The sequence below is a fragment of the Furipterus horrens genome, unplaced genomic scaffold (assembly GCF_987537825.1).
Source record: "Furipterus horrens unplaced genomic scaffold, mFurHor1.1.pri manual_scaffold_3, whole genome shotgun sequence".
NCBI classification, from domain to species: Eukaryota; Metazoa; Chordata; class Mammalia; order Chiroptera; family Furipteridae; genus Furipterus; species Furipterus horrens.
In genome coordinates this window covers 139,366,327-139,380,563 of record NW_028327173.1, presented here as the reverse complement: position 1 = coordinate 139,380,563, position 14,237 = coordinate 139,366,327, and positions in this window count along the sequence as shown.

Here is a 14,237-nt window from a genome sequence, read left to right as displayed (position 1 = left end):
TTCGAGCCGAGCCATTCGCAGACTGTCTTCTCTTCCCTCATCTTGATATTCTCCCGAGACATTGCTTTCTGTGCATCTAGTTCCCAGAAAGGATACAGATATAAGAATTCCAGATATTTGGGTACATGGGAGACCCATCAGAGAAACAAGAAACGCATAATAGAGGGTGTCTGATGGACAAGGAGATTACGGTGCACTCCTTTCACTTAATACGGTGGTGCTTTTTGTGGTGGCAGGAAGATGCCACAAAGGCGCAGTAGGCGCTAAGGAAATAACACATGATCTTTGCCGTCTAAAGCTAAGTCTAGCGAGGCAGACAAATAAAGTCAATAGCTGTGTATGTACAGTGGGATAACGTTAATTTCTGTGATAGAAATATTTGTCGAGTGATTTGGGGCTATCTAAATCAGTTTAGAAGCGGCGCTCAGGGAAAACTTACAGGAAATTATACTTTGAATTGACTTTTTCTGCTTACTTACCGTTATAAAAATTTAATTAAACTGCAGAGCTTGTGATACGGTTTAACGGATTTTGATAAATGCATACATCCATGTAAATACCACCCCAATCAAGATGTAAATCTGTGCTCCTTTACACCAATACCCCACCCCCTCCCGCCACCTCAGAGGCAACCAGATGAATTGCCTTTGGTCTAGACATTTATAATAGGAGGAAGGGGAGGAAAGGCAATTTCATGGAGGGAAAAGTGTGCAAAGGAATGGACATTTGAGAAATCCTTTTTTTTTAAAATGCGGTGTTAAAATCCAGGAAAGAAAGTGAGAAGAGATATGCCACAGTTTTGTCCTTTCTTAATTTAGAGCCCCAAACCCTAAATTTGCTTTTTTGTAATTAATGCCTCTATCTTAAAAAATCCATGGATAGGTGGCAAGAAGGAAAAAGATGTGTTGGGGAGGAAACATTTAATCTTTAAGATATAGATTTACATATATTTTTGGTATGAAATACAATTTTTTAGAAAAAGAACTCTTGTTTTCACTTTTTATAAATCTTGTTCATATAACTAGTAAACAGGAACTAAAATTTTATTTAACTAGGAAAGGTCTTGTAACTGTTTCTTACTGCAAAATAGTCATAGATGAGAACATTGAGAAAAATTAGATTCATGCAACCCCAAGAAGTGAACAAATTCTGCTGAATAGGAGTTAGGCCCTCTGACCACGGCCTGCATTTTCATTTTTACAAGACCACAAAGTTTGTGAGAAATCTGTAAGCTTGTGTATAATTAATTGTGCCCTTTAAGTTTCATCATGTAAATGTAAAACATGACCACTGACCTTACACAATTTTAAGCAAGCTAAACCCTCTATTTAGATAGGCAAAGAAAGGCATTCATGGCAGATATGCTTGGTTCAGGGGTGAGTCATCGAGAAGCCTCACAATGTTATTCCAAGGAGAGGTGAACATGTATGATACAACTGCCCAGGGTGAAGAAGATAATAGGATTGTGGGAAAAAAACGGGTCACATATTAACCTGACAAGCTCAGGGGAGGCCTGCAAGGCAGCCTTACAAACTCAGAGACTTAAAGTTACCACAAAAGATGGTCTAAAATTAAAATTTATTAACTAAAAGCAGTTCGTGGTGGGTAGTCATGTTCTAAGCTAGTATCCAGTATTTTTCCCTAACAAAAGTCAATCTTTACCTTAACTAAGCCTGTCTATTGTCTTTTTGCATCTAGGATAAGATGCCTTTGGAATATCAGGATAACTTGTTCCCAAACCCCTTGGGTACAAGCTAAGGCCACAAACTCCCTCATTGTTAATGTTATCATGTTAATTGTTGACTATGTATCTATCATTTTACCTTTTATCCAATTCCAGAGGTTTCCCTGTTTTGCTTTCCCTGTGTCCCTAATCTATCACCAATGGACTTCATGTAACCCCCTTATGGCTCCTTCTTTGATTCTAATGTATGAAAGAAGATGCTAAAAAAATAAATAAATACATAAGATGCTAAACCGCCATTCTTCAGAGCATTTCTCAATCCATTGAAATATTGCTTTCTGGCAATTGTCAGTTTGGTTCAAATAAACTCACCAAAAATTCTCTCCAGGTTTGAATATTTCTTACCTTGACAGAATCTTCTCTGGCTTGACAAGAGCTGCCTCTCTCAGTACTTTCTTGGTGTTCAGTCCTCAGTCTCTGTACACCAGACAATACCCTTCATGCACCCCCAAAACTATAAGACTTTGTTTGAACTGACTGCTCTGCCTGCAAGAATTAAGAATTGGATCTCTGTACCCCATTTGTCTACCGAGGCATTTCCCTGGAGGAAATCTCCAAGGTGATGAGCATGGTAATCTCTTTAGACCTACAGACAGACACCATAATTCTTGAGGAAAGGTGAAGGTGTCTGATTGTTACTGTAGACAGGAAGGGAGTACCAGGGAATAACTGTATAAGAACCGCCCCCCCCCCCTACATCACCATTACCACCATCAAAACAAACCCCATCCTCCTTGCTTCTTTTCCCCTTGTCCATCCCTTCTCTTATTCCTCAGGACAGCCTCTGCTACTCCTTCTGTCACACTTTGCCTCTTCTGCCACATGTCCTCCCCCACTCTTCTCTGACACTCTTCCTGCCACCCCTCCCCTATGCACTTGTCACTCTCACTAATTTTTTGGTCATTCTACCACGCATACATACCTAAAATAATCCTAATGCAATCAATATATCTGTCAAATTCTACCTCCATTCTGATCACTCCTTTTCATTGCCCTTATTGTGCTTTCATATTGTTTTGTAAACGTTGACTAATAGAATCAATGCATCAGCATAGCATTATCTTTTTTGTTCTATCAATTAAACTGTGAATTACTAAGTGGCTGTTTATCCTTTAATTAATAGACCTTTTATAATCCTGGCTGGTTTGGCTCAGTGGATTGAGCGTCGGCCTGCGAGCCAAGTGTCGCTGGTTCGATCTTCCAGTCAGGGCACATCAGAGAAGGAAAACTCTGACTCCAAAAAACCTCCGCTGCCTTGCGGCATACCTCTTCAGGGGAAAGGCTAAGGGAGTAAACCCCGACAGAAAATCCGGAGCCGGAGTCCCGAAGGCGGTTTGACGTTGTAGTCAACACCGGCAACTCCTGCGGCGCACCTGAAGCCAAGCTGTATTGACTCCGTCTTTCCCTTGGACCCTTCAGCTGCGAAGAGAGGGGGGGTCTGCTGCATGGGCAACAGCAGACCCTCCATATCACCCTGCCCAGGCTCTGTAGCTTCAGCTTCACTGGAGAGGACACTCCAGCGTCATCGCAAGATGTCGATTCAACACGGGAGGAGACAGATACCGTGTCACTCCCGAGTCGGACTGCACAGCCATTCTCGGCGGTGCAGATAGACTCTTAAGAAGCTACACCATCGTCTCTCGAGACGGACGGCTGCCGAATAGACCTTTTATATTAGGGCAGTCCATTTTTATGTGATCCCCACCCCCACACTAATTCATATGTTGAAGCCTTAATCCCCAATGTGATAGTCTTTGGAGGTGGGGTCATTGAGAGGGTGGAATGTTCATGAATGGGATTACATCCCTTATAAGAAAAGATGTGAAATTTTCTCTTGGCCATGTGAGATACAAAAGGCTGCTGTCTATACCCCAGGAAGCAGGCTCTCATCAGACACTGAATCTGCTGGCACCTTGGATCTTCACCTTCCAGTTTCCAAAACTGTGAGAAATGAATGTTTGGTTTAAGCCACCAGGTCCCTGGTATTTTTATTATAGCAGCCTGAACTGACCAAGGCAAGCAGTTTTAGGTATACAGCAAAACTGAGTGGAAAGCACAGAGAGTTCCTGCATGTTCTCTCTCCTACCTCCCTTCCACACAGCCGCCCTACCATCAACATCTGCACTAGTCTCATATATTTGTTACAGTGAATGAACCAACATTGACAAATCATCATCGACTAAAGTCCAGAGTTTATATTATGGTTTATTCTTTGTGTTGTGCATTCCATGAGTTTTGACAAAATGTATAAAGATGTATATCCATTACTATAAGTCTCATACAGGATAGTTTCACTGCCTTAAAAATCCTCTGTGCTCTCCCAATACATTCCTTTCTCCCCTCTACCCTCACTCCCTACTAACACTGATCTTATTGTCTCTATAGTTTCGCTTTTTTCCAGAATGTCACATATTTGGAATCATATAGTATGTAGCCTTTACAAATTGGCTTCTTTTACTTAGTAATATGCATTTCAAGTTTTTTCATATCATTTTGTGACTTGACATCTTTTCTTACTCCTGAATAATATTCCATTGTATGGATGTTTCACAGTTTATTTATCTATTCACTTATTGAAGGACATCTTTATTGTTGTAGGTTTTGGCAATTATAAAGCTCCTATAAACATTAATGGGCAGGGTTTTGTGTGGACACAAGTTTTCAACTCATTTGGATAAGCACCTACGAAAGTAATTCTTGGATTGTATGGTAATATTATTTTTAGTTTTGAAAGAAACTACCAAAATGTCTTCCATAGTGGCACAGGTATTTCTAAACTTCATCTTGTATGGTTAAAACACCGTTGCTGTTTTATAATGTAATTTATACATGTGGCATATTTTTTAAAAGTACATAAAAATATGAAGAATACAAATCACCCACAGATAAACAGTTTTTGCCATATTTTATTTTTTCATACATAAATAATAAATTTCTAAAAATACAAATAGTTAAATACAATGTCTTTTTAAGGTATCTGATTTTTGATGCCTACCTTCCCTCCAGAAAGTAGTGACATGCTACAAGAATATCCTTCTCACTACAACCTTGTTAGCATTAAATATTAATTAATATTTTCTAATTCGGGGGTGAAACAATCTCTCCTTGTTTTAATGAGTATTTATTTCTTATTAATGAAGAAGCATTTTCACATCTAGCCTATTACATTGTTTATTCTCTGTATTGCTTGTTTACCTCCTTTCCAAGGGCAGGCCTTTCTATAGTGTTTCTCTTTAAACTCTTCATTCCCCAGTATGAATTATTCCCAATAATTAAAAAATGTGTGGATGGAGGAAGGGTTGAAGGGTGTTACTCAATATTCATCAACACTAGCTGATTTCTTAAAGATTAAGAGTCAACATTCAAACCTAAAATCAAAAGCCATTAATTAATATCTCCAAACCACATCTGTATGATCACAAAGAGGCCATGCAAAATTAAGTTTCATGGTCGGTAAAAAGCTGTTCACTTGTTGCCTGAGAATAGAATTACAATAAATATTTCATGGTCATTCAGTGAGAAGAATAAAGGCTTCTGGAAGTTGAGTAGAGGACTGCTGCAAAAACCCTCATGCAATCAAACCAGTGGCCTAAGAATATCAGCAGTCAACCATCTCTACAGTCCTTGCTCTACCAGCTGAGCTATTGAAGGGCATAAAAGCTAATACTTAGTGTATATATTTTGTATATAGTTACAGATAGTGAGAGGGCTGGTTTCTTTGTATTAGAGCCTTGAACTCAGATTGGAGCTCAAAAAACTTCCAGAATATATGCACTCCTATGTTAAGTGCATCATTATTTATAATAGCCAAGATCTAGAAAGAGCTCAAGTGCCCATCAGTAGATGAATAGATAAAAAAGTTATGGTACCTTATATGACGGAATACTATGCTGCTGTAAAAAAAGGGGGGTGGTGGTGGATTTTACCTTTTGCAACAGCATGGATGGACCTGAAGAGTATTATGCTAAGTGAAATAAGCCAGTCAGTGAAAGACATATACCATAAGATCTCACTTATATGTGAAATCTAATGAACAAAATAAACGGATGAAAATAGAAACAGAGGTATGGATACATGGAACAGACTGACAGTTTTCAGAGGGGAGGGGGGGACAGGAGACTGGGTGAAAGCAGGTGAAGGGATTAGCCAAAGAACATGTATGCATAACCCATAGACACAGACAATAGTGTGGTGACGGACAGAGGGAAGGGGGTTGAGGGCTGGGTGGAAGTGAGCAAAGTGGGGATGGGGAATGGGGACATCTGTTATAGTGTTAACAATGAAAATAAAGTTAAAAAATTAAATTTCCAGAGTAAAAACTATAGTAAATCAAATCCTGGAAGCAACCTGGGGCACAGGACATGCAGTCTGAGGAAGTAAGGATGGAAACAGAGCAGAAACCACCCAGCTTGGATCATCATATCTGTGTAGCTTCTGGACAAGGCTGCCCCAGAGTAATCTTTGAACCAGGTCTTGCTCCAGGAGCACAGGAAGAACTGGGATGCCAGGCTGCAAAGCAGGAAAGTGCTTAGGACTCCACGCTCCCGTGGCCACCCGGGGGTCATGGCTATCAGTTGGCCTAAGTTAATTTGATCTCTTTTGCAGAGTTGTAACTCCACCAAACCGCAGAGTCCTCTCACAGATATCTGAGTAATCTAGTTTCTTTCCTATTTACTGAAGGGCACAAACACCTCCCTTCTTTACCAAGATCAAAAGAGCCTCGGTTCTATGATCGTCCATCCTAAATCCCCAGGACCTGATTTCAATGGAAAGATCACACAGTGCTTCCTTTCTCCAAGACTGTTTGAACTCGTGGACCAGAACAGACACTATTCTCTTTGTAAATTTGGGGAGAAACAAGCAACCACCTAAGGTTCCAGCAAGATTTGAATTTGCGTTCCCTGACTTACAAGATCAATGCCCACCCCAGACAGAACTATTGAACACTCCACGAGTTGCTGCAGAAAATTGAATCCATTTATTTTTAAAACTTCATTCAAACAGCATCGATGTAAAAGTACAATTTAGCAAATTATTAAAAATTAAAAGAAATTTGTTTTGAAAGAAGTACTGCTTTATACATGAGAAAGAAATGTTCTTGACCAAGCCCATACTGCAATGTAAGTCACTGGAAGGGTAGCACCTGCAGAACAGTCTTCAGCCTCAGGCCTGATAAGTCGCTGAACTCAGGCAACACCAGCACTGGGAGCGAAGTCTTGGAGTAAACAGACAGAGAGCGGGTGACTTACAGATGAGGAGGATGCGGATACATGGTATCAGTGTCATTGTCACCAGTCAGCTTGAACTCATAAACATGCTCCAGCTGTAGAAGACTGAGATTGGGGTTGTTTTATGTTTTGTCTTGTTTTGTTTTGTTTTTATAGGTAGGCGGCTTTTTCCAAGCACAGGAGGTATTTCTCGGGCCCTCAGAATCTGGGGGCCAAGACAGTGAGCGCGTGAAGGCATCCAAGACCTCCCTTCGGCTTTTCAGCAGAGTCAGGGTCAGTCATAGCCAATCTGGGTTTGAGATTGCTCCACGTTTCCTGAAGCAGAAACTGACTAGAAGGGGACTGACCTTTCCTTGGTCTTTTAACGCACTTTGCTAACAACTCAGAGTCTGGGGTATAGCTTCCTCTCTCTGGGCCTCTGGGTTCTTCTAAATGCCCAACTTGAAGTCCAGAACAAACAGAGTGGGAACACATAGGTGACTTGGGAAGGGATCATTCCTCTTCCCCTTTTCTCTCCTTGGGTCTCAGTCCTCCCAGGAGTCTGGTGCCTAAGTCAGGGAGACTTAGCCATTCATTCAACAGCTCTTTACGGAGTTTATCTCCTGTGGCAGGGCAGACAATGTGACCAAGGCAAATAAGCCACAGCCCAAGAGTTTTGTTCCCCAAGCAGAAGGGACTGCAGGGTAAAGAAAATGCCCACGCTTCTCATTCCACCCCCCACCCACTGAGTGATAGAGAAGTGGGCCAGTGAAGGCTTCTAGAGAAGAGGGTGTTGGAAGCTGGCAGCTCTTCTTTGATGCTATCTTCTGGGGGCCTAGAAGGGTGCTCTATATCTAGACCTACAACACAAAGTTCACTCAATAAAGCTAGGGGGGAAAAAACAGCAAAAGCATTATGAGCTAGCAGAGCAAAATGGGCTAAGGCAGTGGTTCTAGGATCTGACTTCAGCAGGGACATAGTACAGTTATCTTCCCCTGTGGCTCTAGTGGATAACCTTTGCCTTTGATGAAGTCAATAGCTCTTATCTTCCCTTGGTGGTCTAACACCAAGCCGCCCATGATGGTTCTGGTCCTAACCCTGTAAGCACCCAGACGCTATCAGAAGGATCCAAAACAGACCTGCAACTCAGCCTGAATCCTTATTGAAGATTTCTAGCTCTGGAACGCTGTGCCTTAGGTTCCTTCAAATCCACATGTTGATGCTGTTGAGAACTGGAGAAAAATTATTGGGTTTAAGAGAAGAATAAAAAAATAGTCATTCCACACCATAATTAAAATGACAAAGGTTAAAGAGAATTTAGGACTTCCTGCCTAGATGGAGGCTTAGACAGACATGCTGCATCTCCCTCCATAGCTAGGAAGGAATGCAGCTGCCTCAAAACTGCAGACAATCAGAAGTTTCAGAAAACTGAGCTGCATGGAAGTCCAACAAGCAGAGATATAAAGAAGAGATGCTCATCCAGACAGGTGGGAGGGGCGGAGCCAGGGTGGAGAGGACACGGTGTGGTGGCAGCAGTGGCAGCAGCAACGGCTGCGGCAGGCTGGCCGGAAAGCCCAGTCACACATTTTGAAGGGTCTGGAGGGACACCTGGGGAGCGATCCCAGCACCAGACCAGACCAGACTGCGTAGCTCACGGTCCCAGCACTGGGGAAAATAGAGCCTCACTGCTTCTGACTGTGTGAACCAGTGGGGTTTGGGGTGGAGGAGGAAATTGCTGGCCTCTCAGTGAAGTCCCCTTGTTTAAAGGGCCCTCACGGTCCTAGAGCACCCGACGACCCACCCACTCTGGGAACAACAGCCAGAGCAGCATCTAGAGAGGCGCCAGTCCCACACAAAGTGGGAGAGGTGCCTGGAAGGGGGGCGACTGCTGCGCAAGAGGCATTGTTCCCCCTCAGACCCCTCCCCCACATAGAGCGCCACAACGTAGTGAAACACGTCGCCCCATATTGACGAATACCTAAGGCTCCGCCCCTTACAACGAATGTAACAGGAACGACAGCTCTACCTAAGACACAGAGGCAAACAAACACAGGAGCCTTCATAATGAGGAGACAAAGAGGTATGGAATACAAAGGGGGAATGGATAAAGGTTCCAGTGGGAGAACTAAGCAATGAGGAGATAGCCAACCTAACAGATGTAGAGTTCAAAACGCTTGTGATGAAGATGCTCACAGGCTTGACAGATATGCTTAAATATGGCAAACTCATAAGGGAAGAAGTTAAGGCTATGCTAAATGAAACAAAGAAAAGTTCACACAAAACCAATGGTGAAGGGAAGGAAACCAGGGTTCACATCAATGATTTGGAACATAAGGAAGAAAAAAATAGTCAACCAGTATAAAATGAGGAAACAAGAATTGAAAAAAAATGAGGAGAGGCTTACAAACCTCTGGGACAACTTTAAACATGTCAACATCCGAACTATAGGGGTGCCAGAAGGAGAAGAGGAAGAGAAAGAAACTGAAAACTTATGTGAGAAAATAATAAAGAAAAAATCCCCAAATTTGGTGAAGAAAATAGACATTCAAGTCCAGGAAGCACAGAGAGTTCTAAACAAGCTAGACCCAAAGAGGATCACACCAAGACACATCATCATTAAAATATCAAAGGTGAAAGATAAAGAAAGAATCTTAAAAGCAGCAAGAGAAAAGCAGTTACCTACAAAGGGGTGCCTATAAGACTATCAGGTGATTTCTCAAAGAAACTTTGCAGACAAGAAGAGGCTGGCAAGAAGTATTCAAGGTGATGAAAAGCAAGGACTTACAACCAAGATTACTCTATCCAGCAAAGCTATCATTTAGAATGGAAGGGCAGATAAAGTGCTTCCCAGACAAGATGAAGTTAAAGGAGCTCATCATCAACAAGCTATTATTATATGAAATGTCAAAGGGACTCACTTAAGAAAAAGAAGATCAACATTATGAACATTAAAATGACAACAAACTCACAACTGTAAACAACTGAAACTAAAATATAAAAAGAAAATCCATCTAAGCAAATCAGAATAGAAACAGAGTAATAAGTATGGGGATCATTTGGAGGGGTATCAGCTGGGAGGGGGAAGGGAGAGAAAGGGGGAAATGGTGCAGGGATTAAGAAGCATAATCGGTTGATACAAAATAGATAGGGGGAAGTTAAGAATAATATAGGAAAGGGTTAAGCCAAAGAACTTATATGCACAACCCATGGACATGGATTAAGGGGGGTGGGATTGCTGAAGAGAGGTGGGTACTGGGCAGAGGGGAGCAAATGGGGAAAAATTTGGACTACTGTAACAACATAATCAATAAAATATACTCTAAAAAGAGAGAGAATTTACTTCCCATAACATGGTGTTCAATAAATTTTTATTGAATTACATTGAGTCCAAAGTAATTTTTAACAATAAAGTAATTTTGAAACAATAGGTGGTTTAACAAGCTTTATTACCAAAATATGGGGGTGATTCTTTTGAGAAATGTTATGAACTGTTATGTAAATTATTCTCTTTGGCTAGTGCCTGGACTAACTTCAGTTTTTATGTTCTATGAAATTAGGTAGTTTTTAAAGCAATATGTCATTCACTCTCTGGGCAACTCTTCTAGAATACTGCAGGAAATTTTTGCTTCCCTCTCAAATCACTGGTCATTCCTTCCACTCAATTAGCTCCCACTCAGAAATCTTTTGTGATGGAAATATTTATCATGTGTTTGTCTGTGTTACTAATAGAATTAGTGCCCACTGAAGTTTTATGGCCATCTCTGCATGCTAATGCTCAGTTTGCCAATTTTGCAGCATTTTTTTGATGTTGATGTGCTGTCCATACCTTGGTCAATATTTTTAAAAACATTGTCTTTATGTATAGAAACACACTTCAACATGGAATTAATTCTTGTTTAATGAAATATTGCCTCTGAAAACTCTCACAAGAGAATGTTAAAAAGAATAAATCAATTTTCATATGCTCTCCAATGTCATTTGTAAACTACCTTATAATTCCCATTCCCGCTTGAGGTTAGGAACCATTTCCTGTTTATCTTAGCATATATTAGTATCTGCTTACAGACTTTTGTTAAAGAGATGAATGAATAAATGAATAAATATTTGTCCAACATTTCCAAAGGCACCAAAATAGGAATTCCCATTCCCTTTTTTTCTTTTTGTTTTTTGCTGTTGGAATTTTACTGTTTTTCTTTCATAAAAATATATTTTATTGATTATGCTATTACAGTTCTCCCAATTTTTACCCCTTTGCCCCACTCCACTCAGTACACCCCATTCCCTCTGGCAAAGACCCTTCCTTAGTTTATGTCCATGGTCATGCACATAAGTTCCTCATCTACTCCATTTCCTATACTGTTCTGAACATCCCCCTGTCTATTCAGTACCTACCAATTTGTACTTCTTAATCACTGCACATTTTCCCCCATTCTCCACCTTTCCCCTACCAGCTGATAACCCTCCAAATGATCTCCATACCTATCATTCTGTTTCTGTTCTACATTTTTGCTTAGTTTGTTTTTTAGATTCAATTGTTTATAGTTGTGAATGTATTGCCATTTTAATGTTCATAGTTTTGATCTTCTTTTTCTTAAATAAGTGCCTTTAACATTTTATATAATTATGGCTTGGTGAGGATGAACTCCTTTAGCTTTACCTTGTCTGGCAAGCACTTTGTCTGCCCTTCTGTTCTAAATGATAGCTTTGCTAGATAGAGTAATCTAGGTTGTAGATCCTTACTTTTCATCACTTTGAGTACTTCTTGCTAGTCCCTTCTTGCTTGCAAACTGTCTTTTGAGAAATCAGCTGACAGTCTTATGGGAACCCCTTTGTAGGTAACTCTGCTTTTCTCTTGCTGTTTTTAAGATTCTCTCTTTATCTTCAGCCTTTGGCATTTTAATTGTGGTGTATCTTGGTATGGTCCTCTTTGTGTCCATCTTGTTTGGGACTCTGTGCTTCCTGGACTTGTATGTCTATTTCCTTAACCAAATTAGGGAAGTTTTCTTTCATAATTTTTAAAATAAGTTTTCAATTTCTTGTTCTTTCTCTTCTCCTTCTGGCACCCCTTTGATTTGAATGTGGGTATGCTTGAAGTTGTTACAGAGGCTCCTTACCCTATCCTCTTTTTTTTTTAATTCTTTTTTCTTTTTGTTGTTCTGATTGAATAGTTTTTTTATTCCTTATGTTCCAAATCTTTGATTTGGTTCTCAGCTTCATCCATTCCACTGTTGAGTCCCTGGAAATTTTTCTTTATGTCATTTAATGTAACCTTCATTTTTGCCTGGGTCTTTTTCAATGAGTTCCTTGAGCATCCTAATAACCAGTGTTTTCAACTTTGCATCTGATAGATTGCTCACCTCCATTTTATTTAGTTCTTTTTCAGGAGTTTTGATCTGTTCTTTCATTTGGGCCATGTTTCTTTGTCTCCTCACTTTGTCAGCCTCCCTGTGTTTGTTTCTATGTACTAGGTAGAGCTACTTTGACTCCATCTTAGTAACATGGCATATTGTAAAGAAGCTCACCCATAACTTGGATGGGGCAGAGCCTTAGGTAATCACCAGGGAAGGGCAGAGCACCCCATGTGAACCAGGTTGATGGAGTCTCAGATATGGTGTCAAAGCTCTGTAGCTCTGTGTGGAGGAGGGCTCAGAAAAGGGCAATGGCTTCTGCCTGGTCTCTGGAATTTTGTCTGGGAGGAAGCTGTCCCTCAGCACTCGTCCTGATTCTAGATACTTCAGTTTCTCCCCATATGTCACCCTGCCCTTCCAGCTGCTGCCCCAGTGCTGGAGGCCAGAGGGAGTGAGTCTGTATAAATCCTAAGTCCATTGTGGTGCCTTTAAGAGGAAATGTTTGAGAATCCTGAAGTTTCTTCCACTGCCCCAACTCCCACCAGCTTTCATAGCCAAAATTTTTGGGGACTTATCTTCCTGGCACTGGAACCCTGAGCTGGATGATCTGGTGTGGGGCTGGGATCCCTCCCGGGCTGGGATCCCTCCCTCCTGAGATATCCCTCCCAATTTTTATCTACTACATGTGGATATGGGACTGCCCATTCCACACCTCTGCACCTTCACCCCTCTAACCTGTCTGGATGAATGTGACTTCTTTAATTCCTTGATTGTCAGATTTCCATGCAGCTCAATTTTCTGATGATTTTGGGTGATAGTTGTTTTGCAATTTAGTTGTAATTTTTGCTTTGGTTGTGCAAGAAGGCAAGCCATGTTTATCCACACCTCCATCCCAAACTCTCCCCCATTCCCTTTCAAATATCCAATGAGGTAGATAAAATGTACCACAAAGTCTGATTCTTGGTCGTTGGTTGCCACAGTTGGCATTCTTAACTCTTTGGTATTAAAGGTCCTCAATCCAATCTCAATTTTATTAAAAATAAAAGAAGATTGATGAAAACGGATATTAGAATGTAAAAAGGTTGATAAATTAAAGGAACACAATCCAGTAATAAAATGAGTGATGTTTTAAATCTATCTTTTAAATAAAGTGCTAATTAGAAAAACACCTTAAATGTTATTATTCATGAAATTTCTCTTTGAACTGCTTTTCCAAAGACATCTTAGATTACTGTGGAAAAGTGAATAAATCACTTATTAAATTTGTTTTGCTTCTTTCCCACCAGATAGTAAATGTAATTTTTTTTGGAAAATGAATACAAAAATATACAGATAATCTGTATATTTTATTATAAGGAATTCTTTTTTAACTTATTATTTTCTGAGAGAGAGAAACATTTATTTGTTGTTCTACTTATTTAGGCATTCTTTGGTTCATTCTGGTATGTGCCCTGCTTGGGGGATTGAACTTGCAATGTTGGCATATTGGGGCAATGCTCTAACAAACCGAGATACCCAGCCAGGGCTTAATTCTTGATTTTCATAAACAATTGGAGGACTCTACTGAGAATTTTAATCAGTTTTTAACTTTTGGTGAAAGTCACATATAGATAGATCCCTCAAATACATGTAAGTTCAACAGGTAAAATTTACATACCAGTGAGGCTTATAATTTTCAGAAGCCCATCCTTAGGTTAATATTTTGAACCAGATTTCCCAGCTTTGAATTTCATCATCTCACAGATTGGAGGGTCTTATATGTAATGGTGGTATTGATTGTGATATATCAATACTATGAAAGAGGATAGGCTTGATGACTCTGGAGTTTCATAATAGTCCCAGAACTCAGTCATTTGGTGATATCCATGATGTTACTAGGAAAGAGAATGACAACGGAGAAGACTTGGACATAAGCCTAGTTATTATATCCCTTCACTT